General features: G+C 37.4%; 1 protein-coding gene across 1 annotated transcript in view; it reads left to right on the forward strand.

Moving 5' to 3' along the window:
* Positions 1-25,993, forward strand: part of ATP2B1 (ATPase plasma membrane Ca2+ transporting 1) — a 133,708-nt gene that overhangs the window by 12,001 nt on the left and 95,714 nt on the right. The gene's annotated exons all lie outside the window — the stretch shown is intronic.

A 25,993-nucleotide genomic window follows, 5' to 3' on the forward strand; every position in this document is an offset into this window, starting at 1 on the left:
GGAGACAGTCCACTTAAGTTCCTTGATTTCTCCCTCAGGTCTTCCTCCACTTTGCAAGTTCAAATCTCTCCCTCCTTTATTATGTAGAACAGTTGCTTGCCTTCTTTGGTTTCTTAGTTTCCCTTGGACTGTCCCTCACCATCACCACTACTCCACACGCACTCCAAGCAGCTCATAAAAACATATGAAGACATTTTTTCTAAATAGTTACATATAGTCCTGTCCGTAGTTAAGAGTTTGGTATATGATTTCTTTATTTCTTCATCTGGGTAAGTATAGCATTTAATCCCATGAAATGTTGATTTGTGAGAGACTCTTTAATATGTTAAGGAGTACCCTTCTGTAGGTGCGTCTTAACAATTAACCATATTTTAAACTTCCACCCCCTTCACTAATTTCCTGTCTTCCCTTTGAAGAATTTGATATTTGACAGAATTTCTTCCTCCTGCTCTTTCTTTGAAGGAAGAATCTCAGAGGGAAGCAGTAGTCATCCCTTAAGAGATGCTGGAATTCAGAAAAGAAAAATAAAAACCTATGGGTTTTTTTTGTCAAACTGGCATGAAAAATAGACCAGCTATAAAACACACTAATTACTTTGACTAGATAAAGGGAATTTTAAAATATTTAATAAAGTGAACACTGGTGTAGCTGCGTTCTACCTGCCAGATACTATTTCAAGGAATTTACAGATATTAACCTGTTTAAATGAGTGGGTTCTGTGGAATTTGGGGGAGAGAGATTCTCTCCCGAAAAAGATGAAAGGGGTATTAATGGTTTTAAAAGGGAATCCTGGAATACAGTGACTTACATAACTTTTCTGCCAATTTAAAATGTAACAATACTGATTGTATAATTTTTGGAAAATATAGAACAATGTAAAAATGAAACAAAATCACTATCTCTGAGAAATAGCCAGCTTTAACATTATGATTTATTTTTGAACCTAAAAAAAATTTGTACATCTATTAACATGCTTGAGATAATGTAGGTATAATTGTGTGATTTTAAGAAGCTTTGTACTATTTTTCTCCTGTCATCAGATTTTTTTCATCAACATTATTTTAATAAGTGTGATATTCCATCCCATGGCTAGTCCCTTGTTAGTGGATGTTTGGGTTTTAAGTTTTTTCTCTTATGTTAAATAATCCTCTAGTGAACATCTTTTTTTTTAGATTTTACTTTCATTTATGATTGTTTCCTTTGTAATTTCTGGGTTTAAAGGATTTCAGTAGTTTGTTATCTTTTGATTAACATTTTTTGCCAGCCTCCTTGCTGAGAGGCTAGTTAAGTATTTAGGATTCTTTGTCTTTTCCTGCTATGTGTACAGTTGGTGCCACTCAACTTCTAGGTCTTTGCTTTACTTTCTCAAATTCTCATAGCCCTCTTAAAAATTCATAACTTGTTGTTGTTTACATGTTTGACACCTCCACGAGATGTTCAGCTTGAGAGCAGCGACTGTTTATCTTTCTGTTACTAGCCTCTGGCACATGACTTTTACCTGTGATGTTCTTAATGACTCTTGAATGAGCCTCTTGTGTCTGGTCTTGAGCTTGAGTCCACTGACTTCAGACTCCAGTAAAATGCTTGTTTTGTCTCTCTTTATTTTATTTTTTTAAAGTCTTTATGGAATTTGTTACAATATTGCTTCTGCTTTATGTTTTGGTTTCTTGGCCCCAAGGCATGTGGGATCCTAGCTCCCTGACCAGGGACCGAACCCGCACCCCCCGCATTGGAAGGCGAAGTCCCAACCACTGGATCGCCAGGAAAGTCCCTGTCTCCATTTTTTTGTTTATTTGTGGTACGCAGGCCTCTCACTGTTGTGGCCTCTCCCGTTGTGGAGCACAGGCTCCGGACGCGCGGGCTCAGTGGCCATGGCTCATGGGCCCAGCCGCTCCACGGCATGTGGGATCTTCCCAGACCAGGGCACAAATCCGTGTCCCCTGCATTGGCAGGGAGACTCTCAACCACTGTGCCACCAGGGAAGCCCCCCGTCTCTCTTTAGAAACTGTAATATGCTTGTGGTGAGACTTTATCACAAGGCACTTTTTCTTTTAACTTAAACTGAAAATATGTCAGCTGAATCATACTATTGAAGATGAGAAATATTTTGTTACAACTGTGTTATATAAGTTTAATTCTTTTGGAAACAGTTCCACCATCCCTGCTTTTAAAGGGTAAGATAAACTTTACTAAGTGAGGTAGAATACTAAGAAGAAGCCCTTAGAAATGGATGTTACTTTTATTATTAGTTATTTCAAAATGCTAATAAAGTTTTCTAAAATGCTTCCTACAGGTTAATACATCTTTTTTTAACAGAGGATAAAATTCTACAAAAGTTTGACATTAAGCTTTTAAGTGCAAGTGTATGTTGAATTAATCCAAAAAACTGGAGGTTCTGTATTTGTGTATGAAATAAAACTTTAGGTTTAGGAAGGTGTCCTAGCAGGCTTTTCCTATGACATTGTATCTGACTTTTTTTCAGTGCTCAGACTTTGAGTGGAAAACTTAAGGTTTTGGATAAATAAATTCCTTCAAAAAATAGTTATGTGATCACTGTGCTAGACAGTAATAACTGTGACCTGCCAAGAAAGAGAGTCTGTTATGCAGAGCTTTCAGTCCATCTCACTTGGTATGTCCAGCGTTCCTTCTTGGTTTCCTTTTTTGTGCGGTGATTCATCAGGTGCTGTATGCTTCCAAGGAACCAGTGTTAAGTGTATGCACATGCCTCCTTCCTAGTCTTTGATCTCTTCCTATAATGAATAGGGATATATTGTTTCCAGCGATTCTTTTTTTTTTTTTTTAAAGAGAATGACATATTTTTTTTTAATTTTTATTTATTTTTAATTAATTTATGTGTTTATTTTTGGCTGCATTGGGTCTTTGTTGCGGTGCATGAGCTTCTCATTGCGGTGGCTTCTCTCGTTGTGGAGCACCGGCTCTAGGCACATGAGCTTCAGTAGTTATGGCTCGCGGACTCTAGAGCGCAGGCTCAGTAGTTGTGGCGTATGGGCTTAGGTGCTCTGCGGCATGTGGTGTTTTCCCAGACCAGGGATCGAACCCGTGTCCCGGGCATTGGCAGGCTGATTCTTAACCACTGCGCCACCAGGGAAGTTCCTCCAGCTATTCTTATAAAAAGAAGAAAGACATTTTGGAGTCAGCTGTCAAACCTTCATATGGCAATAGTTTTGCTACCATCGTTGCATATTCTTAGAACTCTTGATGGTGATCTCTCTCCTGTCACTATTACTTTTGAAGTTTTTTTGTTTTGTGTTTTTTTGTTTGTTTGTTTTTTTAAGTTGCACTGAGCTCTGTTTATATTTCACATACAACCAAGGTAGAGAGCCAGACTGTCAGTTCTGAGTTGCGTCATAATCTTGGACTTGCCCCTACTGTCTCCTTTCTTCTTTTTCTTTTTTTATAAATTTATTTATTTATTTTTGGCTGCGTTGGGTCACTCAGTAGTTGTGGCGCGTGGGCTTAGGTCCCCTGTGGCATCTTCCCGGACCAGGGCTTGAACCTGTGTCCCCTGCATTGGCAGGTGGATTCTTAACCATTGAGCCACCAGGGAAGTCTCCTGTTTCCTTTCTTGTAGATTTCCCCAAGCTGAGGCTGCACTGGTGAAGGTCTTTGTGCTGAAAGGAAGGAAAACTCCTTTGAGGGGTTTCTTTGGCTGTGCCCTTCCAATATATTCAATACTAGGTAGCCCCATAAGGCAGGTGCTGCAAGGAATTGAAAGGAAGAATTTTTGAGTGGTTTTTGGGATCTAGAGAGATTATAGTTTAACTTAAAGCTGCAAACGTACGCTAAGAGATTAGAGTCATCAAAAGTCACTAGATTATAGCAGTGTTGAGGACTTTAAAGATGACAGCTGCAGAAGTGGGATGTGCCAAGAGGAGGGAGAATAGGACAGATTATGTAGTTGGTTGAATGTAACTTTTTACATTGTTAGTAGTTAGACATCGACGTATATGTTTGAATATTCAAAGCAGGTTTTTTTCTCTTAAGTGCTGCCTCTTAATTACTTAGAAAAGTTAAAGGTGTAAAAGGATAAAATTACCATGACATTCCTCTAATGTTGAAATCAGTGAATAATGGTGGTCTTGTCGTGGAATGCAATTTAGTGGATTAATTGCCATCCGAGATGCCTCTGAAAGGGAAAGGAATGAAAGAGGAAGGAGACCAGAAGAATGGGGAGAAGTGTGGGATAGTTTCTCTCCTAGCCTGAAGGCTATTATTTATCTAGCTTCCTGAACCATATAAAACATGTAGAAAACCAGGAAATTGGCAGACAGGCCCTCTTAGAAGCCAGGAGTCCATGCATCAGATCTCTCAGTGCCTCGCTCCACTTTAGGTATTTAGTTTGTTTACTAGTATTTTAAATAAATTTCTATAACATTTTGATAACTGGTTTCGCAGCAGCACACTGCAGATGAGAGCAGATTTGGAGGAACTGGAAAGGTTGTTCAGAAGCAGGCACAAGTATTACAAAAAAAAAAAATTGAAAATTGACCTCGTGAAAAAGGTTTTTAAAATTAAAAATTGGAATTCACAAAACTTAATAGCCATGGAAAATTTGGTTCAAAAACAGTAGCTCTGTGCTGCTCTCATCATCTGGACTAGTCATCTTGTAGGACTCATCATGAAACTGCTTCGTGAAGCCCTCCCAACCTCTCCAGAAAATTGGATGCTCTCTCTTGACACTTACTGAACTCTCAGGTTGTCCAGTTAGACTCTGAGCCCCCCGTAGGACCCCATCTCTGCTGTCACAGTGATCACCTCAAGTCATACCACGAGTTCTTACTGTGGTACGGACATGCCCAGCCTGCTCTTTATTCTCTGACATATGAATACTTTGTACATCATACTTTGTCTAAGTTCCTCGTATTACAAAATACTGCTGTCTCTTCAGGACACACTTTAAAAGCCAGTTCTTTGACGAGGCATTCCCCCACCTTACCTAGGCAGGGTCATTTCCATGTCTGTGTTGCCATTGCTTTGTATTGTCAGTGTTTCCTTGGTTCTGAAACATTCATTAGAAAATAAATTACTGATTTAATAATAGTTGTGGGAGGTAAAAGTAGAAATTAAATATACATACAGAAATACTTCAGCTAACTGGCAGAGGCATGTTACAGGCATATTCCACTTTCTTCGGTATAGGAAAATCTGAGTCCAAGCCTTTCCTGAGCTTTAAGTCATCTAAATCATTTTGGCCATTTGATTAAGGATCACAGCATGGTAACATGTTGCTTTTTATAACCTATGTTCTGTGATCTTAACTATCTTAACAACTTTACAACTTTACAACTTTATAAAAAAGTTGCTTTTTATAACCTATGTTCTGTGATCTTAACTATCTTAACAACTTTACAATTGACCTGTAACTTTGAAACTTATATATCGGTTTTGTCTGCATTTCTTATTGGTTTAAACTCAAGGTTCCTTTTTTATTGTCTTTGTGTGTTTTAATTTTTTTGTCTTTAATAGTAACTGAGTGCTAATGCATAAAAAGGAAACACTGCCCTTTCTTAGTTTGATAATTCTGTGGTTTTTCTGAGAGGTGGCAAATTCTGTTCCCTTTAATTGTTTTGCCTGGCATGTGACAACCAATCTCTGTATAAACTAGCTTTTGGTTTCAGTGTTACTTCTTAATTATAAATTTCTGAAAGATATTTTAAGCAAAAATTGGGGATTCAGATTCCCATCAACTCAACAAGTGTGGAATTTCCTATTTTATGGGCTAAAAATGCTGCAAAGTGGAAAGAATGATTTCTGAAATATATTTAAGCCAGAGAAATACAGTATTTCTAAAATATCTTTTATTATCTTATATTTATCTGTCAAGTTCACACTCCTAGATAAACAGAGTTCTTCAAGGGTGAGGTCTAAGTTGGTGCTTGTCTCTATCCCCGGGACCTAGCATAACACCTGGCATGTTGTAGGTCTTTTTTTTTAAAAAAAAAAAAAAAGCAGTAATCCTCAGTGGTTACTTGCTGGTTTAATCATGTTTGACTTTTTCACATTGTCCAAGAAAGTTTTGTGGTATGTTGTTGAAAGATTTTTGTGTAAAAATATTAAAATAAACTTTTTTTCTTTATAAGGATAAGCTTCAGCTTACGGCAAATATCTCACAACCCGATTTTGCTCCATAAATAAGTGCTTTTGACATGAAGAGTTTGAGTATTATACTGGTAACAGTCACAGACTTCAGACCACTGCTTTAGTTAAAGAAAATAGATTTGGCGTACTGGCTATAATATTTGAGGTCATGAGGATAAAGAATCTGATTTTCTTTGATAGTTAGAAGAAGATTGATTGTGTCAGAAGCATGTTGCATGTAACAGTTACTATCATATTTATTCTGCATAGCAGCCCTCCAGATAAGATGATGGCTTCTTTCTCTGGAGATAGAGAAATGAGTCAATTCACCTGCCCAGATGCTCAGTGGCAGAGAAGACCTGTGGCCCCAGTTCTCTAACTCCCCACTCTGCTGCTCTTTCTGCTAATATACTGTTGAGCCTCTCACATGTTACCGGAAGTTTGAAAGTAATGTCAAGGGCTAGATTTTATTTTTCTTTTTCTTTCTTGGAATTAAAGTGTTCTTGGATGATTTTTGACATGCTTGTTTACCTAAGGCTTGATGAAAAATGTACAGGAGGCTAGAGATTTGGCTTATTCTGATTGACTAAATATTGACTACAAAAAGCCCAATTTAAATCTAGTTCTGCTTAGGTTGTAGGAAGTTTGTGCCACACATTTAAAGTGACAATGAAGACTTGATATTATCTTAATCTTAAAAGGAGAATTTATGTTACCAAAGATATTAGGAAATAGTAATTGTTAATGAAGTGTGGTATGTCTGATGATATCTGGGGAAAAAAGTTAAGGTCTGTAATAGAAAAACATAACATTGGAAATTCAAGGAAGCGTTCATGTCAAAATTAATAAGTGATAAATAATAATTGGCAAAACATGTTTATTAATTTTAAAAAAGCATAATTCTGTTGAATTCATTCCACAAGACTGAACAATTCATTTGTGTTTAGGATGTTGACATTCTGAATTGATTGAGATTCTGTGTTATGAAATATTGCCTTTTATAGACACTTGCCTCTGATAAACAACAGGTTCTGTGATATAATTATGTTTTAAACCAATGTCCCTATAACATATATTGTGTGAACCATTCACTTGTTAATGAAACTTATCTACAAAATTACTCTTGTTTTTTTGTAACATCTTTATTAGAGTATAATTGCTTTACAATGGTGTGTTAGTTTATGCTTTATAACAAAGTGAATCAGTTATACATATATCCCCATATCTCTTCAAAATTACTCTTGTTGATGTATCTTCTAGAAAATGAAGATTTGCTGTCATTGAGGATATTTCCTTTTAAAAGTGCCCCAGACTCTAAAGGAAATTTCAAAATAGGAGTGCTTGAAATGTTTTTAGCAATCACAGCCTTACTGAGATGAGCTAACATAATTAATTCTTAGTGTAAAAATAGATACTGTTAGGTTATGTATTTTGATACCTCAGTTATTTCTTTATAGTCACACTACATAGTCATAGTAAGCATCTAGGATAGAGTCTAGATTTAGTAGATGCTTAGTAAATGCTTACTGGAAAGAACCCAACTATCCAGAAAGTTCACAACTGGCATTTCCATATTTTAAGAGTCAATATGAATTTAATTCAAAAAGTGAGCTCCAGGTTTGTCATGGGATCAGTATGAATTCAGTGCAGACCATTACAACTTCTGCATTTATACTCTCCTACAATGACATTTAATATTTAGAAAACACTTGCTAAACTTCTGTATACATAACAGAGTGTGTACCATGTGTATGGTGTAGGATAGGAGATGAAGGTGAGGATACAAAAGAAGTATCTCCCTAAATGGTTTTTGATATATTGGGTACGATAGATGAATATACGTATTTATATAGCAAATTAAAGAATAGATGAGGATTAAGAAGCCATATTGATGGTTTATATAAAATGTGTGTGTATATATGCAATGGAATATTATTCAACCATAAAAAAAGAAAGACATCTTGCTATTTATGACAGCATGGATGAACTTTGAGGGCATTATGCTAAATAAGTCAGACAGAGGAAGACAAATACTGTATGATCTCACTTATATGTGGAATCTAAAAAACAAACCAGAACAAACAGATTGGTGATTTGCGGGGGTTTTGGCGGGAGGCAAATGGGTGAAGGTGGTCAAAAGGTACACACCCTGGGGATGTAGTATATATAGCGTGGGGACTGTAGTTAATGATACTGTATTGTATAGTTGAAAGTTGCTAAGAGTAGATTTTTAAAAGTTCTCATCACAGGAAGAAAGGTTGTAACTGTGTGTGGTGATGGATATTAACTAGACTCATCGTGGTGGTCATTGTGCAATATATACAAATATTGAATCATGTTTACACTTGAAACTAGTATAATGTTACCTGTCAATTATATCTCAATTAAAAAAATATTGAGTATAGGCCATTTGGAATAAGGCAGCCTCCGAGCTGCAGATACGAATTGGTCTTCTTAAGTTTCATCTTAGAAGCATGAAGGTTATTAGTTCTTTTATTAGTCTGGGGCCAGGAAGGCAGGTCATATGGTAGAGGCTATTTTACAGTTCATTTCCAGTGTTTTGTAAGTGTTGTAAGTTGGGAGACCAGAGTGAGGTGAAGCTTAGCTATTGGAAGACCCAACTTCCTTCTGAGTCAGAAAAATTAAGTATATTCAGTGTTTAGACTACTTTTAAACATTTGTTTGTAAACTGGTAATAATATTAAATCAGTACTAGAGTTTTTGCAAGTAGAAATACAGGGCACTCGGTTAAATTGAATTTCAGATGAATAATTCTTTAGTATAAGTGTATTCCAAGTAATGGATGGGATGTACGTATACTAAAAATTATTTATTGGTTGTCTGAAATTTAGATTTAAGTGGGTGTTCTATATTTTACTCAGCAGCCTTGTTAGAACCTGACAAGACAGGCAGTAACAGAATGTGAATCTTTTCTCTAAGTTGGAAAACAGGAAGTTGAAATATAGATCATGCATAGGTTTTTAAAAGGATGCCAATATTGAAAAAGTTTGAAGAGCATCTGTTCATTGCCAATCACAATAGAGAGGAGGTTTTTAGATTCTGGATGGAAACAACTGAAGTCAATATAGTGAACCAAGGTTCTGAACCATTAAAGTGAACTTAGAACTGACTCTACATTGTGGCTCAGCTTCAGGCTTCTCATGTTTTTTCTGGTAGAAGAGACTATAAGCAAAAGATACGAGTAGTCTTAAATCCATGGAAGGGAACCACTGATGTTTTTGCACTTGGACTGGGAGAGGTAATGAGGGGCAGCATTTTGAGGGCAAAGAATTTAAGAGCTAGAAAAGATCTTAGAGAACTTGGTCCAACCCTCTCTTTTTTAGATGAGAAAACTGAGATCTGGGGACCCCACAACTTGCCCAAGATTGCACAGTGAGGGTGAAAAACCAGATCAGAATCCCATCTTAGTGCTCATTCCACTGTTATGTGTTTAGTTCTCTTGAACTTTGACAGATATAGTATCTCTTCAGCGAAATATTTGAGTGCCAGCTTTATGTTGTCTCTGGTATAGCTTCAGATACTATTCTAGGTGCCGGATAATTTTGGTTACAGCAGGTAGTCTCTGTCCTGTATAAATGGAAATGTATTGTCTTTCCATTTATTTATTGTAAGCAGTTGATGCTCAGTGAGCAAGGTTTAGGATAAAATGGCTTCATTAACATGTGTAATCTGGAGCTAGAACTCTGATGCCTGATCCCTGAAGTTTACTCCCCCTGTTCTGCAGTTTGTAATAGTTGTGCAAAAACTAGTGTCTCCAGATATTTTATAACCAAAACATCTATGCAACTGATAAGTGTTAACTGTTCCTTTATAGTTCACTCAGCTACCCTCAATAATGAAGAGTAATACCGATGAGACCTTAGTGTTTGTATGAAAGGAAGTGTTATAGATTTATCCCCTGGTAGACTGAACAGACAAAAGTCTTGGCTGAAGGCCCCAACATCATCTTGGAGTTACATGCCTACCAAGGACCTTATTCTGGAATGATGTCTCATTTGTGAGGTAGCTGCCTTTGGGTGCGTATGAGGAGTCCTCAGCTGGTCAGCACTATGGTCCTGGTTCTCCTCTTCTCACTTGGAGGAGTGTTCTTATATGTTCTTGGGCTTTTTTCTTTTTTGAAACACCTGAGTTAGTATTCTGCATGTGACTGAATTGATGGAAAAGATGATCTTGCATGTACTGTATGAGTTTTGCCTTCTTATTTTCACATCTTTCACTGGTTTTCAGATATGTGAAGCATATTTGGTTTGATTTTAACATTGGAAATGCAGGTGTTATTCTAACTTGTAAAATCTAGCAACGAAAATCACCGGGTGAATAACTTTATTTGAATCCCTTGTTGAACGTATCCCCCCAAATTAGTGTTTTTCTTTCTCAGCAAATATGGTTAAAACGTAATGTTTCTTTTATTCAGATGCCCCAGTTTTATAATTTTTACCATCAGTTCTTCATCAGATGATGTACAGTAAGAGGAAGAATGATCCAAATTTATACTTTCCCAAGGATATTTTTAGAATGTTTTAAAGATGAATCTCACTTATAAACTTGACTGCCTCTTTAAATTGGAACAAAATTTTTCTAATCAATAACTATTCAGGGTAAATTCTAAGTAGTTACATTTTTTAGAGGTATTTTGTGTGGTAGCATCTTTATGGGAGAATGATACTGTCATTGTTATTTAAATGGGGAAGGGACTAGGTGGTTAGATTGGCCACTTTCTTGACCTTACTGCCTAATAAGTTGGGAGAGGCTAATCATTTGTATTTTTAGAAAACATAAGTAACTCCATAAGGGTAATATGTTAATTGTGGGTATATGGTAGAGACAGGATCCTATTTTTATTTGGATTAATACCCAGTTGTTTTCTCTTAGTGTGTATGTGGCCACTGTGGCCACTTAACTGTCAGTTTAGCTAAGCATATTTGCTGTGTGTGTCTGTGCATGCACACACACACCACTTGAAATATGACACTCTTCCCAATCATGTAGTTTTGTGTTGAGATTGAACATAAATATGCTGTGCACTGATGTAGGCATATTGAAGCATGTGGAAATAACCTGTGTCTAGAGGGTGCTCTCAGGCTGGTTAGGCTGTTGATGAATATGATTGGTTGGCTAATATTTATTACATGTTAATATTTCTTAATGAAGAGTGTACTCAGTGTAGCACTATTTTTGCTAAAATTTCCTTTTAGATTTTTTTGAAAGTTTAGTGGTGTGCTGCATTATCACATTTTATTCAGTGTAAACTGGATAAAGGGGGAGATACAGTTGCGATTTTAAAATCCTTAACTACGAACTGAACTGAAAGTGAGTGTGCTCAAAAGCATATTAGTTATCTGGCTTTCTTGTAGTAAGGGAAAATAGGGGACAAGAATTTGAGAAAGGGATCTAGTCTTTGCTTAGACAAGAGTGGACCAAAGTCAAATTAGGATAGATTGTAGATATTGGAAGCAGCACCATTTTTGTACTTGGAAATAGACTTCTAACAGGTTAAGCTGCATATGCTTCTGGTTTATCTTCCCAGGGACGTGGGGTATAAGATAACCCTTCTTTTATCATCTAAAAAGCGCGAAATACTGACTCGAAGAACGAGTTTTACAGTTGCCTAAGGGAACTTCAGACAGTTTTCTTTTAACAGTGGCCAGTATTTTCATTGATACCTAAAGAAAAATATCAAAATTAAATATTGCTTGAGGTAAAAGGGAATGTATTAGTCTTCTAGGACCACCGTAACAAAATAACCACAGGCTGCTTGGCTTAAACAGCAGAAGTTAATTTTTCTCACAGTTCTGGATGCTGGAAGTCTCACAGATCGAGGTGTTGGCAAGTTTAGTTTTCTCCTGAGGCCTCTTTTCTAGGCTTGTAGATGGCTGCCCTGATGTGTCCTTATCTGGCTTTTTCTCTTTTGTGCACCTCTGGCTTCTCTTCCTCTTATAAGGACACCAATTCTATTGGATTGGGCCCCATCTTTATGATCTCATTTAACCCTAATTACCTCTTTAAAAAGCCCTGTCTCCAAAGACAGTCACCTTTTGGGTTAGGTCTTCCACATAAGAATTCTGAGGAGATACAGTTCAGTCCATAATAGGGAAAGCAAAGAAATTCACTCTCTGAAGTGTAATTTTAGTCAATTAGAACATGGTTCTCAAATTTTAGCATGCATCAGAATCACCTGGAGGCTTGTTAAAAACACATTGCTGGGTCCCACCCACAGAGTTTGATTTAATAGGTCTGGAGTGGGTCTGAGAATTTGCATTTCTAACAAGCTCCAAGGTATGCTGAAGCTGCTGGTCTGCAGACCATGCTTTGAGAAGCACTGATGTATTTCCATTTGAATTGAGAGAAGTTGCTGAAGAATGCCCCTGAGAGTCCCCCAAGGAACTCTCTCCTTGGGGAAGGGAGTGATGAGATGGACTGCAGTGGGAAATAGAAGATGTACTGGGAATGTCGAGGAAATATTGGTCTGCTCACTGGCTATCTTGTTTGTTCTCAGTAAGTTAAAGAGACATTTGATTGGATGTTGAAAGCAAGCACTTCTGTTGTCTGTTATGGGAGGAAAATTGACTCTAGACTTGGTTATTAAGGAATTTAATTCCCAGAATATTTATCACATCCTTCAAATCTTTGCTGAAATGTCCGCCTCTTGGTGAGGCATTCCCTGATCATCCTATTAAACTGCATCTGTGAATGTAAAGACTATCCCAAGAAAAGAGGGCAAAGGCAGGTGCTATAGTGAAAAATACAAATTAGGTAGAGTGGTGCCTGATGGTTAGAATTTAATGTTTATTTAGTTTAAACAGACTTTTGGGTTGAAGTGTAGGCAGTGAATAAAATTGGGTTGTACTTCAGAAGTTCATTTTTGTTGATTTAGAACTTGAAACAAATATTCTCATAGAAATAGAACTATAAACAGTTGGTCAACAAAATCCAAAAATGAAGTTAAATCACTAGTACTATACTAGCCTGAGATCTGGGAGTCTCCACTATATTAATATGGAGTAGCAGGCAAGAGGGAGAGAGGCCAAATTCCCTTTCCTCACCCAGTCTCAGATGGACCAAGAGAGAAGATTAAATTTTACAGTGTGAACATAAAGCTCTATGTTAAATGCTCCAGAATAACCCAATTTTTCTTATAAAACACTGCTCTTGGTGTGGCTGATTTTAGCTGGGTATTGAAATAGCCCTAAGTCATTTTTTCCCCTCATCCTTAGAAATTCTTGTATTTTAAGATGTGTATAGACATGTGTATGTGTGTATATGTTTCATGTACATAAAAAATATATGAAATTGTAAATTCATACTGATAGCTCCCATACTAGTCCAGCCCACAGGGCTCTTCTTTGTCCCCCATTCCATTTTTTTGGTCTCTCTCTACTTCCACAGTGAAAACTGTAGCTCCCCACATTAACACTTCCTTTGAGAATGTCTACATCCATGCCACGCTGACAGACAGAGGTACTAAGAGAAATTTAAGACTTGTTTACAGTCCCTTTTCCTCTAGGCGAAGGCAATGTAGTAAAAATAATACTGTGTCTGAAAGTTAACTTGCATTGCCCCCACCCCCACCCCATACACTTTCAGAGTTGTCATTTTATTCATTTGAAATACAGTTGGGTTCATTTACTTATGTTGTATTCTCTTTTAACTTCTCGCCCCAACCCGTTTTGTTTCAATTTTATATTTTGAATATGTAGAACACTAATGTGCTTCCAAAAGTCAAAACTACACATAAAAAATGTATAATCAAAGTACTTGGTCCTTTTCCCTTCTACCCTCTCATCCCTGTTCTTTTTGCAAGTCGCTAATTTTTTTGTTTTCTGATTTATTCTTTCTGTTTCTTTTCTCAAAAATAAACAGACTTTTGTATCATTTCTTATTTCTCTTTTCTTACACAAAATGGGGTGTATGCACTCTGCTTTTTCCCCTATTCCGTATACCCTGCACATCTCTCCATATTGGCTTATACATGGCTTCCTCTTTTTTCTTGTTTTTGTTTTGTTTTGTTTTAATAGCTTTGTGGTTTTCTGCTGTGTGTGCTCTGCAACCACTCTCCTATGTTTGGACATTTTAGATAGTTTTCAGCATTTTGAAGTTATAAATAATGCTGCAACAAATGTGCATGTGTATTTTCATATTGTTAAGATATATCTTCACAGTAAATTCCTGTGAGATTGCTGATGTGAAGGGTCAATTAATAGTAGTTTTATTAGCTATTGTCAGGTTAGGAATATGCCATGCTCTGGTTATCTGTTGCTGCTCAATTGTTTAACAATTCTTTTATTATGCTTCTAGATTCTAGGTCAGAAATATAGGTAGGGGACATGAGAGTGGCTTGTCTCGAGCTTCTGTCGGGAAGTCTCAGATAGCTGGGAGGTGACTAGAAAAGTTAGGGGACTAGAATTCTGTGGCAGCTTCTTTACTTATATCTGGTGCCTGGACTGAGATGGCTGAAATTGGGCTCAGTTCAGACTGTCAACCAGAATATGTACACATGGTCTCTCAGTGAGCTTGGGCTTCTTGACAGAATTGGCAGCCTGGGTTCTGAGAAGGCATACGTATCAGGAGAGTGAGCATTCCAAGACAACCAGACAGAAGCTACATGACCTTTTATGACCTAGCTTCCAGTCCTGTAGTATTGCTTCTGTGGTACTCTGTTGGGGGAGGTAGTCACACAAGTCTGTCCAGATTCAGGGGTAGGGACATGAACTTCACCTCTTCATGGGAGTAATGTCAAAACATTTACAACTATGTGTTACAACTGCTGCATGACATTTTGCATACATTGCTGGTGCATTGATTGTTTCCTCAAAGCCTCACTAAACAGTACATTTTCCAGCTTTTGAATTTTTGTTACTGTGTATGGTGAGAGGTGGTATTTCACCATAGGTTTAATTTGCATTTTTCTTATAAGTGACATTGAACATCTTTCCCTGTTTTTAAGGACTATTTTTATATTTTAGTGAATTTATTCTTATGTGGTGTAAGGAATGCTTAGATATGATTTTATCTATGTCTAAATAGTCAGTTGTCCCAATACAATTTATGAAAAAGCCCATCTTTGCTTCTCATTACTCTCAAGTAGTTTGAGTTACCCCCATTATCATATACTACTTTTAATATATATTTGGGTCTATTTCTGAACTTTGTATTCTAGCCCATTGGTCTGTTCATGTACCAGTACCACACTTTTTTATTCATAGGGACTTTCCAGTACATTTTAATATCTGGTAAGGCTAATCTCCCCATCATAGCTCTTCCTTTGCTGTGGCTTCCTGTCTATTGTTGTGTGTTTATTTTTCCATATAAACTTTAGCATCAACTTGTCTAGTTCCAGAAAAAAAAGTTCATTGTTTTTATTCGGATTGCATTACATTTACAAATTGACTTAGGGAAAATGGACATCTTGATGATGTTGAGATGTCCTAATCATGAACAAAGAATGTCTGCATTTGGTCAGGTCTGCATTTGTGTCTTTCAGGAGTGTCAGGGGTTTTTTTAATATAGATTTTTGAGCATTTGTTAAGTTTATTCCTAAGTTATTTTTAATCTTGTTGGTTGCTATTGTGATGAAGTTTTCCATTAAATCTTCTAATTGGTTACTAGCTGTATATGAAAAGGCCATTGATTTTTGCATGTTAATTTTAACCCTTGTGCCTTACTCAGTTGTTTTATTATTGAGTTAGTTTTCATTGATTCTCTTAGTTCTGAAGTTTAGGATCTTCCAGGTATATTATCATGGCATCCAAAGAGATCGTTTTTCTTTTCTGATTCTTATATCTCCAGTTGTTTTCTTTTTTCTAATCCATTGGCTAATACTTTCAGAATGACATTAAATAGTGGACGTGACAGCATTTTTTCCTTGTTTTTGACCTTATATTGAATGCCTCTAGTATTTCCCCATTAATTGACTGACTTTAAGATTGAGATATAGATAGACAAAATTTATTAAGTATTTGTTTATTTCTGCTAGCTAATAGATTTTCTAATATTGGAGTATTGCATTCCTGGTATAAATATCACTTCATTGTGGTTTATTTTTTCCTTAATGTGGTGTTGGAGTCTGCAGACATCCTAAATAAAATATTAGCATCAATTTTCATAAGTAATATTAGTCTACAGTTTTATTCTATATTAGGGTTAGACATCAATGTTATATTTGCTTCATAAGGAACTTGAACGTTTTCTTTTATTTACTATTCCCTGAAGCAATTTATGTAGCATTGGGACTCTGGTCTTCAAACTTTTGGTAGAATTGCTCAGTGAAACCCTCTGAACCTCGTGCTCTTTTGTGGAGGTTTTTCTTTGGTAATGTTTTCCTGTTTATCTTTGCTGGGGTCAGTTTTGGTAAGCCGTATTTTCTCAAGAAATTATCCATTTCATTTGGTTTTAAGATCTATTTACCTAGAGGTCTTCAGTCTATTTTTTGAAGTTTCCTCTGCATAGTTATTTCCTCCTGTGTCATTTTATTTTAGTGTATTTGTGCATTCTGTCTTCTTTGTCAGCATGTATAACAGGTACATTCTGTTCCTTTAACCATGTTCCCACCTTTGTCTTAGTTCTGTAGTTAGATGTATTAAATGCTCACCCTTAAACTTTTCGCTGAAGATTCCCCAAGGATCCCTTAGTTGAATGAAGTTCATCTTCTAGTAAATTTTTCAGGAAGGGCATGTGTACCTTGTATTTCTGGGTTTTTGTGTCTTCACAACTGTTTTCTTTGGTAGACTTAATATTTGAAGGAAAGCTTGGCTCCCACATTCTTAAATTTCTTGAAAATGCTGCTCTCTGCTCCACTATCGTCTTTCATGGGTTTTGTGTGTTTGTTTGTTTTGGTGTTTTTATTAAGATGTGTCTTGAAGTAGATTGTTCCAGGTCAGCTTTCCCAGGTATACAGTGGACCCTTTCAAGGTGCTGGTTTAGATTTTCTCGTTATTTCTGGAAAGATTTCTTGAACAATAGTTTTAAATATTCTGTTCCATTTTTCTTTTCTTAAAGGCCTCTAATTATAGTGTTGGATCTCTTGCATGTCTTATATTTCATACACTCTCTTCTGTCTCTTTTTACTCCTTTCTTATTTTCATTCTCTTATTTTCCTGCCTTCAGTGTCTCTTACTAGATTTTCACTCAAATCCAATCTCTCCTGAGCATTTTGTAATTTATTCTTAATTTCAGAAATGGTTTTATCCTTTTCTCTTTGATTTCTTCGAGATTGATCAATTCCTGTTGCATTTTTTCCTAGAATTTTGTTCATTTCTGCTTTTAGCTTTTGAATGTTTTGTTCTAGGTGATTTTTGGTTTTGTTTTTAATGTCTTCAGATATTTGGCTTGAGGGTATTTAACTCAATTTGAAACATTGCTTCACAATTTTCTGATGTTTCATGGTTTTTGGTGTGTGTTGTTGTTTTGTGGGGAGAGTGTTCATTAGCTGGAATGTGATTTACATTTTCTGTTTTCTTCCTCCAATAGCTCTTTATGGAATTAGTTTGGTTTTTCCCACCTGTTCCTAGGCATTTTGTGGACAAGGTTCTTAGTTCATAAATGCCTTCCGTCAAAATAGCAAAGGACATTTTTTAATGAATGATGGCAATAGTGAAGGGAATTAGGCAGGAATTTGTCTTTTTCTCCTTGGTTTCTTCAGGATCCTTATGTTTTCTTTCTTCATTTCTGTCCCTCTAAGGGACACCTCTCTTTTCTGTTAATCTGCTTCTTCCCCAGAAGTGCTGCTTGTTTGAGCTTGCGTTTTTGTTGCTCTTGTCTTCCAGTCTCTTTCTGTGTCACTGATGATGTCAGCTACCAAATTCCAGTGTTGGGTATTTTGACATTTGATGCTGGACTTCCCTCTTCTGTGGGTGATTTTGTCTGTGCTTCATCTGTGTTCTCTTGGTCCCTTCTCTTTAAGTGTCCCTTCTCCTGTGTCAGGCTACCATAGGTTTGCAAAGGCAGTGGGAGCTCTCTTGGATTTTGGTGTTGATTTCTCCACTTGCAGGTACTTTGAAATTTGTGGTGTTCTGTCTCCTAGTAATATTGGAGGTCATGTGTGGTTTTATTTGCGCTTTTTGTGATTTTATGTATTTTGAGGAGAGAGAGATTGGGATTCAGGCTGTTACCATTATACTCCTGACTCAGAAGTTCCAGAGGAGCTTTTTAAAATTAAGATTCTTAAATGCTCGTACTGGAGACTCTGATTCTGTTGGTGTGGAGTGAAGCCTAGGACGTTATATGTTTTTTTAAAGCTCTGTAGATTATTTGGATACAGAGCTAGCTGGGGAACTGCTTACCTTAGACCAGGGACTAGCAAACTTTTTCTGTAAAGGGCCAGATATTAATAATTATTTTAGGCTTTCAAGAGCCCGTACAGTCTTTGCTGCATATTCTTTTTCTTTTTTTTTTAACCCTTTAAAACTATTTTAAAAATCATTCTTAGCTTTAGGCCTTGCAAAAACAGGGTATAGGCAATTTTGGCTAATGCCTGCCATTCAAATGCCTTTTTCTGAACTTGGCTTGAAAGTTAGTGTTTACTAACTAGTGTTCACTAATGTTTACTTTTTTCTGAGAGCCTGGAACAAGGAATGTTTTCAGTGCCTTAAGCAGCTTTGGATCTTCTCAGGTGTATAAACCAAGAGATGGGTTGAGGTATAAGCCAGAAAGCATGGAAGTAACAGTATGAAATGGAAAATGGAAATGTAGGTGTTACTGGTTAGCTGCTTCAAGAACAAAAGTACTTTATATGATTCCTTGTAAACTACCTGATTTCACAAAATATTGCACTTTGATGGATGCCTAGCGTATTGACCAGCACAGTGTGTAAAGATATGCAAATGAGGAGCCCTAGGGGTTGCAAATATCCCTCTAGAGTTGTTTAAATTTTAAGAATTTATACCAAATTTATTTTGACTTTTTTTTTTTTTTTTTGGTACGCGGTCCTCTCACTGTTGTAGCCTCCCCCGTTGTGGAGCACCGCCTCCGGACGCGCAGGCTTAGCGGCCATGGCTCACGGGCCCAGCCGCTCCGCAGCGTGTGGAATCTTCCCGGACCGGGGCACGAACCCATGTCCCCTGCATCGGCAGGCAAACTCTCAACCACTGCGCCACCAGGGAAGACCCTATTTTGACTTTTTGCACAGCTGATACTGAGCTCTGACCATATACAGGTTCAGTTCCTTCTTAAGGCAACTCTTGATTTGTGTTAGTAAGACAGATGTGAAATAGCTTCCTATTTCCCATGGCCACAGGACATGTTCTTAAAGCTGTTATTCTGTTGTTTAAATGTATTGGAGAAGGTGCATGAAATCTTACTATGTGGATCACCGTCCTTGCCACTTCTGATTCCCCAGCAGTAGTTTTAAACAGGCTTTACCACATAAGTCTCATGTGAGGAGCAAAGAGACCATTTTGGAAGGTGAAGTAACATGAATAACAGTACTATAGAGGTGAGAAGGAGTAAAGCTTATTAATTAATTAGCAGGCTCGTTGTTATTAATCTTTAGCCATCTCTGAACGCCATCCACTGACAGGTTCTTCTCTCTCCACCTACTATAAGAAAACATGAAATGGAGGTCAAATGGCCACTTAAACCCCAAAAAAGTCCTTTTAAACTTTGAGAGTCACATAGTTTAATCTTCTGTTGTCCATGAAGAGATTGGTTTCTATTATGGAATCACTGTGGTTTGAAGGCATGGGGTTTAAAAAAAAAAGGCACACTTTGTTAGTCACCTTTATTTTTTGGTGACAAGTCATCCTGTTTATCTTCATTATTCACTGCTGCAGTCACTGTTTAAAAGTCTTTCATACAGACTCTTTGGGAGGGGGAGGGGCAGTTAGTAGGTTAGTGATTTTGCTTGTTGCAGTGTCCTTGACTCCTCCACTTTTTTGGAGATGTTATGATTTTCATTGCCTTGCCTAATAAGAAAAATGGACAAATGTAGTTACAGTTCCATACCCTTTCCTGGCGCCGTGGTCCATTTTTCATAGAAGCCAGAATAATCTTAAGGTACAAATCAGACCATATCACCTTGTAATTAATGTTCAGACTCCTTGCCATGGCCTGAAGTCCCTCGATATCTGGCTTCTCCCAGCTCATCACCTCGCCTCATCATGCACTGTGCAGTAGCTACATTGGCCTTCTTTCTATCCCTTTGGATAGAACATTTCAACCTTGTTTCTACTTTAGGCCCTTCCTGTTTTCTCTACCAGGAATGCTGCTTCCTTCACATCTTCTTGAGGCTGCTTCCTTGTCATTGTTGAGGACACTCAAGTACTCCTCTTCATCCTCTCTGAAGTAGTGCCCCTTCCTCGCATGCTGTCCTTCTTTCATGTATTTATCAGTCTTAGAAAATAGTTGGAGGAGACACATAGTTAGTAGAATTCAAGGTTCATTAGGGCAGGAACATGGTCATGTTCACCACTGAGTCCTGGGTCCCTGAAGTATTGCCTAGCACACAATAGACATATTTTGAGGAATGAATGGAAGTTTTGGCCAGTGTGTATGGTTTTTATTTCAATTACTATTCTCTTTCATTGTTGATAAAATATGAACAATGTTGTAATTCCCCCACCCCACTCCACTCCTCTTGGTGGAAGTTAAGGACTAATTCAGCTGAGCTTGGAAATGCAGGGGTTGCCTCTTACCTGCTCTGACTATTTGATCCATGGGTTTTAAGAGTAAAGTTTTTTTTAAAGGAGAAACATTTCAGCATTAAGGATAAGCACATAATAATATATCTTGGAAAGCTGTCTATAATCAGTTACCTCTTTAAAATAAATTTTCACTGTTCAGTTCCATGAATTAGGTAACGAAGAGTTGCACTACTTGCACTTTTATTTGATTACCAGAATACCAGGAGGATGGTTTCATCTTTTTTTTTTTTTAATAAGAGGGTGGTTTTTGTGCTTTCCCATAAAGGCATCTGAATTTAGATTTCTGTGGAAGTGACTTCACCCTGAAGTTGCCTTAACTGTTGACCCACACAGAAAGGGAACTCAGATTCTCTTTGTGCTTTCAAGTCTTACACTCACCCCCCCCCACCCCAACCCCCATGAATATATAATCAAGTGCTTTTAAAACTAACTGGCCAAGTTTCCGCAGAATCAAAGACCTATTCAGGGAAAATTTCAGAAGACTTTGAAGATCATTGGTGCCTTCCCTTCTGATTTAGTATAGTGTTAATGCAGGAAGGCTTTGGTTGTAGCAAACTAAAACTCCTACTAATCTTTTTGAAGACTTCTACATTCTGTACTTATGGCTTCCCCCGCCCCCATTAGAAAATCTCAATGCAGGGGTTAGTATTGATAATATTTCATCTTATTCCTTTTTTGTCCCACTTATTGAACATGTAGCCTGCCATCTGGTATATGAGATCTCCCCTAGTTGTGGCATTTGAAAATTGTATGTCTTTTATGTCTACCTTTAGGTTTTTGATGAAAAACACTGGACAGGATGAACCTATAATTTAATTGATAGGCTACTACTGGTGAGCTTAGGAATAGCCACACCTGATTTTCTGGTACTATAGAGAAGAAGAAATGAACACTGGTGCGGTTTGGTACCAGGAGAAATAAGCAAAAGCAAAAAGAGGTGAAGGAACCTGGTGATGTGTTTTCAAGGAAGTGTAACTGGTTTTACTTCCAGTACAGTTTTCCTTTGAAGATGGTAGGGGAGGACACACCAGAGAGTACACTTGCTCTGTGTCATTTTCGGTCTTCAAATGAATAAAGCACAAGTGTCATTATAAGCTTGGTCCTGTGTTCTTGCATTTAAAAGATGGTGAATCAGATATTGCCATTAGTGAGTTAGGAGGAGAATATTTGAAGGACAAATTAATCTCCGTTGGAAACTATTTCTTAAAATGTTCATTAGTGTACTAGAAAGATTTGGGGAGGGTATAATCACTGCCTCCCACTTACCAGCACACAATTGAAATTAAACTCCTGTGGATAAATCACTCAAAACAGCTGGGCTTTGCATAGGAGTACCTCAAAAGCTGGACCCTGGATCCATGAAAAATACAAGGTGTTTAATATCCTGCAGTGTCTGTATTCAGTATCATTTGGCAGTGATAAAGAAAGCATCTGTCTGCTGTTCTCGTGTTGCTTTCCTGGCACTGTTGGTTATAAGAGGTATTGTTAATAGTCAAAATTGTGAAGTATTTTCAGACTAGCACTGTGAGTGGTTTTTTGGGGGGTGGTTGTTGTTGTTTGTTTTTGAGAAAGACTTAAACATTTTTTGATCCATAGTGGATACTGTTTCCTACAGACTTCTAAGGAGAGAACAGTGATTTGAAACTGTAAAAAAGGATACTTTTTCTTTTGTTTGTGTTCTGTAGTAATAACAATAGTAATAATAATTAATGGCTGCTTTGTAAATCTGGGAATTATAATTGTTTTAAAAATGTGTAATCTTGTAAAACTGTGGGAGCTGGAAAATTTCGTTTTATGTGAAGTGGCAACAGCTATCAAATGAATAAGCTGCATCTACTTGCAGTTTTTGTACCCTCAGATAAGTAAAAGTGGTGTCTTCACTAGTGGAGACTTGGTATTCCCCAGACTTTGCATACCACTTTGTTATCCTTTTAATGTAAATAATATCTACAAAAACAACAATAGTAGAAACACTTTTCTCATTTAAAAATTGAAATATAGTAAATGCTTATTTTTCAGATCTTTTCTAGGAGAACATTATAATTTTTATTTTATATTTTTAAAATTTTATTTTATTTATTTTTTTATACAGCAGGTTCTTAGTTATCTGTTTTATACACATCAGGGTATACATGTCAGTCCCAATCTCCCAGTTCACCCCACCACCACCACCACCCCCTGCCACTTTCCCCCCTTGGTGTCCACACGTTTGTTCAAGGAGAACATTGTAATTTTTAACTGCACTTAAATCTGATGCTGCCGCACAAGGTCTTACAAGATCTATCATCAGTAATTCTGCCAGCCATCAGCTGTATAAACCGTGCCTGTAATTCTTTGGCAGTGCCTTATATGGTTCTGTACATCCAAGGTGAAATCAGGAAATATTTATTGTTGAGAGTAAATCGAAAACCTTGGGTTTTAGCCCTTTAATTTGTCTTTGCAGAACCTGCAGTGGAAGAGGAAATTGGAAGTTTCTCCCTACATGTACTTCTCTCCCTATCACAATGCCCACCCCCAGCTTCCAGTTTGTGTTTCACGTACTGGTCACCTGCAGACAACAGGTTCAGCTGCCTTCAAAGCTAACACCTTTCTACTAATTACCCTCTCCCTCCATGGAGGAAATAGTTTGATGACAGTAGGTCTCTGAGGTTGTAAAAACAATTTTCTGGCCTAAATAGATTTAAGTATTCCTTCAGTAACAGTGTTTTCCAAGAACCTTTTATCATTTTTTTTTTTCTGAAATAATTATACCTAAAAATAAGTTCTGGTTAGTTAGGGTTTTAAGTTAAAAAAGCAGCAGCACACCTACCACTAGAAGAAATGGATTCTGGGGCAGCCTGGAGAGGACCCTTTTCTTACCTGTTTTATTATAGTGGTGACTAATGGTTGAATCATGTGAAATATTTTCATGATTATGATCTTGAGTTGTGAGGGCCACTTTTCTGGCATGTAGTAAAAACTTCATTGCTTCAGTTTTAAGTTACATAACAGCAATATTGGGGAGGGTACAAATTTTATATTTGCATGGTTTTTCTAGCATTATAGTTAAATAGTACCATTTGTTCATTTAGCAAACGTTCAAATGCCTACCTTGTGCCAGACCACATACTCCACTCTATGGGTAAAAGATGTGCTCCTTCGTCTTATTGTTAATAAAGGAAGAACACAGATATTCTCAAAGTTCAGAATAATATCTTTAAAAGAATGAATAGTAATGCTGCTTTCAGGTACAAGTATGTCATCCTTCATAATCGACAAGTATTTTGGCTCTGAAAGAGATATGTTGACGTTTATACAATACGATTCCCTATGTACTGTTACATGTATGTCTTAATTGTGAAAATCGTGAACGTAAGCTTAATTGGTAGAACAAATTGAGGTTTTCTTGCCTGTTTTTTTTTGTTTTTATTTGTTTTTTTTTTGTTTGTTTGTTTTTGCGGTACGTGGGCCTCTCCCCGCTGCGGCCCCTCCCATTGTGGAGCACAGGCTCCGGACGTGCAGGCCCAGAGGCCATGGCCCACGGGCCCAGCCGCTCCGCTGCACGCGGGATCCTCCCAGACCGGGGCACGAACCCGTGTCCCCTGCATCGGCAGGCGGACCCCCAACCACTGCGCCACCAGGGAAGCCCCTTGCCTGTTTTTAATGAAGAATTCTCTTCTTGGTCTATAAACTTTTTCCTTTTTTTAGCCTCTTTGTATTTTTTGGCTGCGCCACAGGGCATGCGGGATCTTAGTTCCCCGGCCAGGGATGGAACGTGCACATCCTGCATTGGAAGCGTGGAGTCTCAGCCACTGGACCGCCAGGGAAATCCCTGTATTTTCATATGTAGTGTGACGCTTTTCACATAATGAGCTTCAGTAAATATTGATGGTAATGAAAATTCCTGATCTCTTCAACATATGATCATTCAGAATTAAAATTCCCATAGAATTTTAGTGACATGCTGAATTTCCAAATAGATGAACATCTCAGAGAGGCCTAATATCATGCTTCAATATATATGTGAGCATATATACAAAGGCAGAGCAGAGTGGAGAGGAGCAAACCACACTGCTTGGGTGTGAATCCTAGCTCTGTCCTTAACAGCTTTGTGACCTTGGACAAACTACTTCACCTGCTTCGGTTTCCTCAGAGGGAAAGGAAAGTAATAGTACCAATCTCACAGGGCCATAGTGTTCCATAAAACACTATGGAAATGTTAGTTATTATTGTTAGCATCATCATCATGATCATTCAACTTCGTGTAAAACTCATAGCACAATGTTCTCTATATAGTAAACACTTAAAATTGGTTGGTTTTTCCTATACATTTGGCAACAAGCCAAAGAGGTAGTACTCAGAGGTCTCAGAGGTGTTTTCGCCGTCACGGGCACAATTTCAAAGAATCTGCTTTTAATGCTACCTTGTGGCCAAAGCTTTCCCCACTTAGCCATCCCTGTGTTCCCCCGAATATCCCATGTGCATTTTGTATTTTCTGGCTAATTCGGGAAGGCTTTAATGAGACATACTGTTTTAAACCCTGTATGAGCTTAATGCCCACTTTTTTCCGTCTTCCAGATCTGTGAATAACTAAAGGTTAGAAAAGAATCAACCAGTGTATACTTACCACAGTTGTAGTTAAATAATTGTATAATTAGCAGTTTCATATATATAAATATATATATATATATATATACACACACACACATATAAATATCTTCTCCAGAAGAATATAAGTTCTGTGGAGACAGAGGTGATTCTGTTTTGTTTCCCTCTGTGTCCCCAATACCTAGCACTCAAATGCACCTTGAATGAGGAAAATGTTTGCATGCTTGTTCTTTTCATGCTAATGTCAGTAAGGGATTACAAGTAAGTATATATGAATGAAGATCTTCACCTCTTCTGAAACATGGTAGGCTAGTTGAGGAGGTACACAGTTTACAGAGTTAGAAAAACCCAACTTTCAACGCTTGAATAAATGAGAAAACTAGCTGTATGCTGTTACCTATTCTATATCTCCTGATTGTAAATATTTTGAAGGGGATGGCAACCCAGTGCTAGGTATGACATTCACTCTGCCACTCTTGTTACTCATGCCATATTCATATTATCCACATTTCTCATTTGCCTCATTTAAAAGTCTCCAGTAATGGCTGATATGTATAAGGCCAGTACTGCCCTTATTAAGAAGATGGATATCCTTAAATTTCAAGTTAAAATTTGCCATAATAAAGAACAAATTCCATTTAATCCTCAGG

The sequence above is a fragment of the Lipotes vexillifer genome, unplaced genomic scaffold, assembly GCF_000442215.2.
Source record: "Lipotes vexillifer unplaced genomic scaffold, Lipotes_vexillifer_v1.1 scaffold415, whole genome shotgun sequence".
Classification (NCBI taxonomy): Eukaryota; Metazoa; Chordata; class Mammalia; order Artiodactyla; family Lipotidae; genus Lipotes; species Lipotes vexillifer.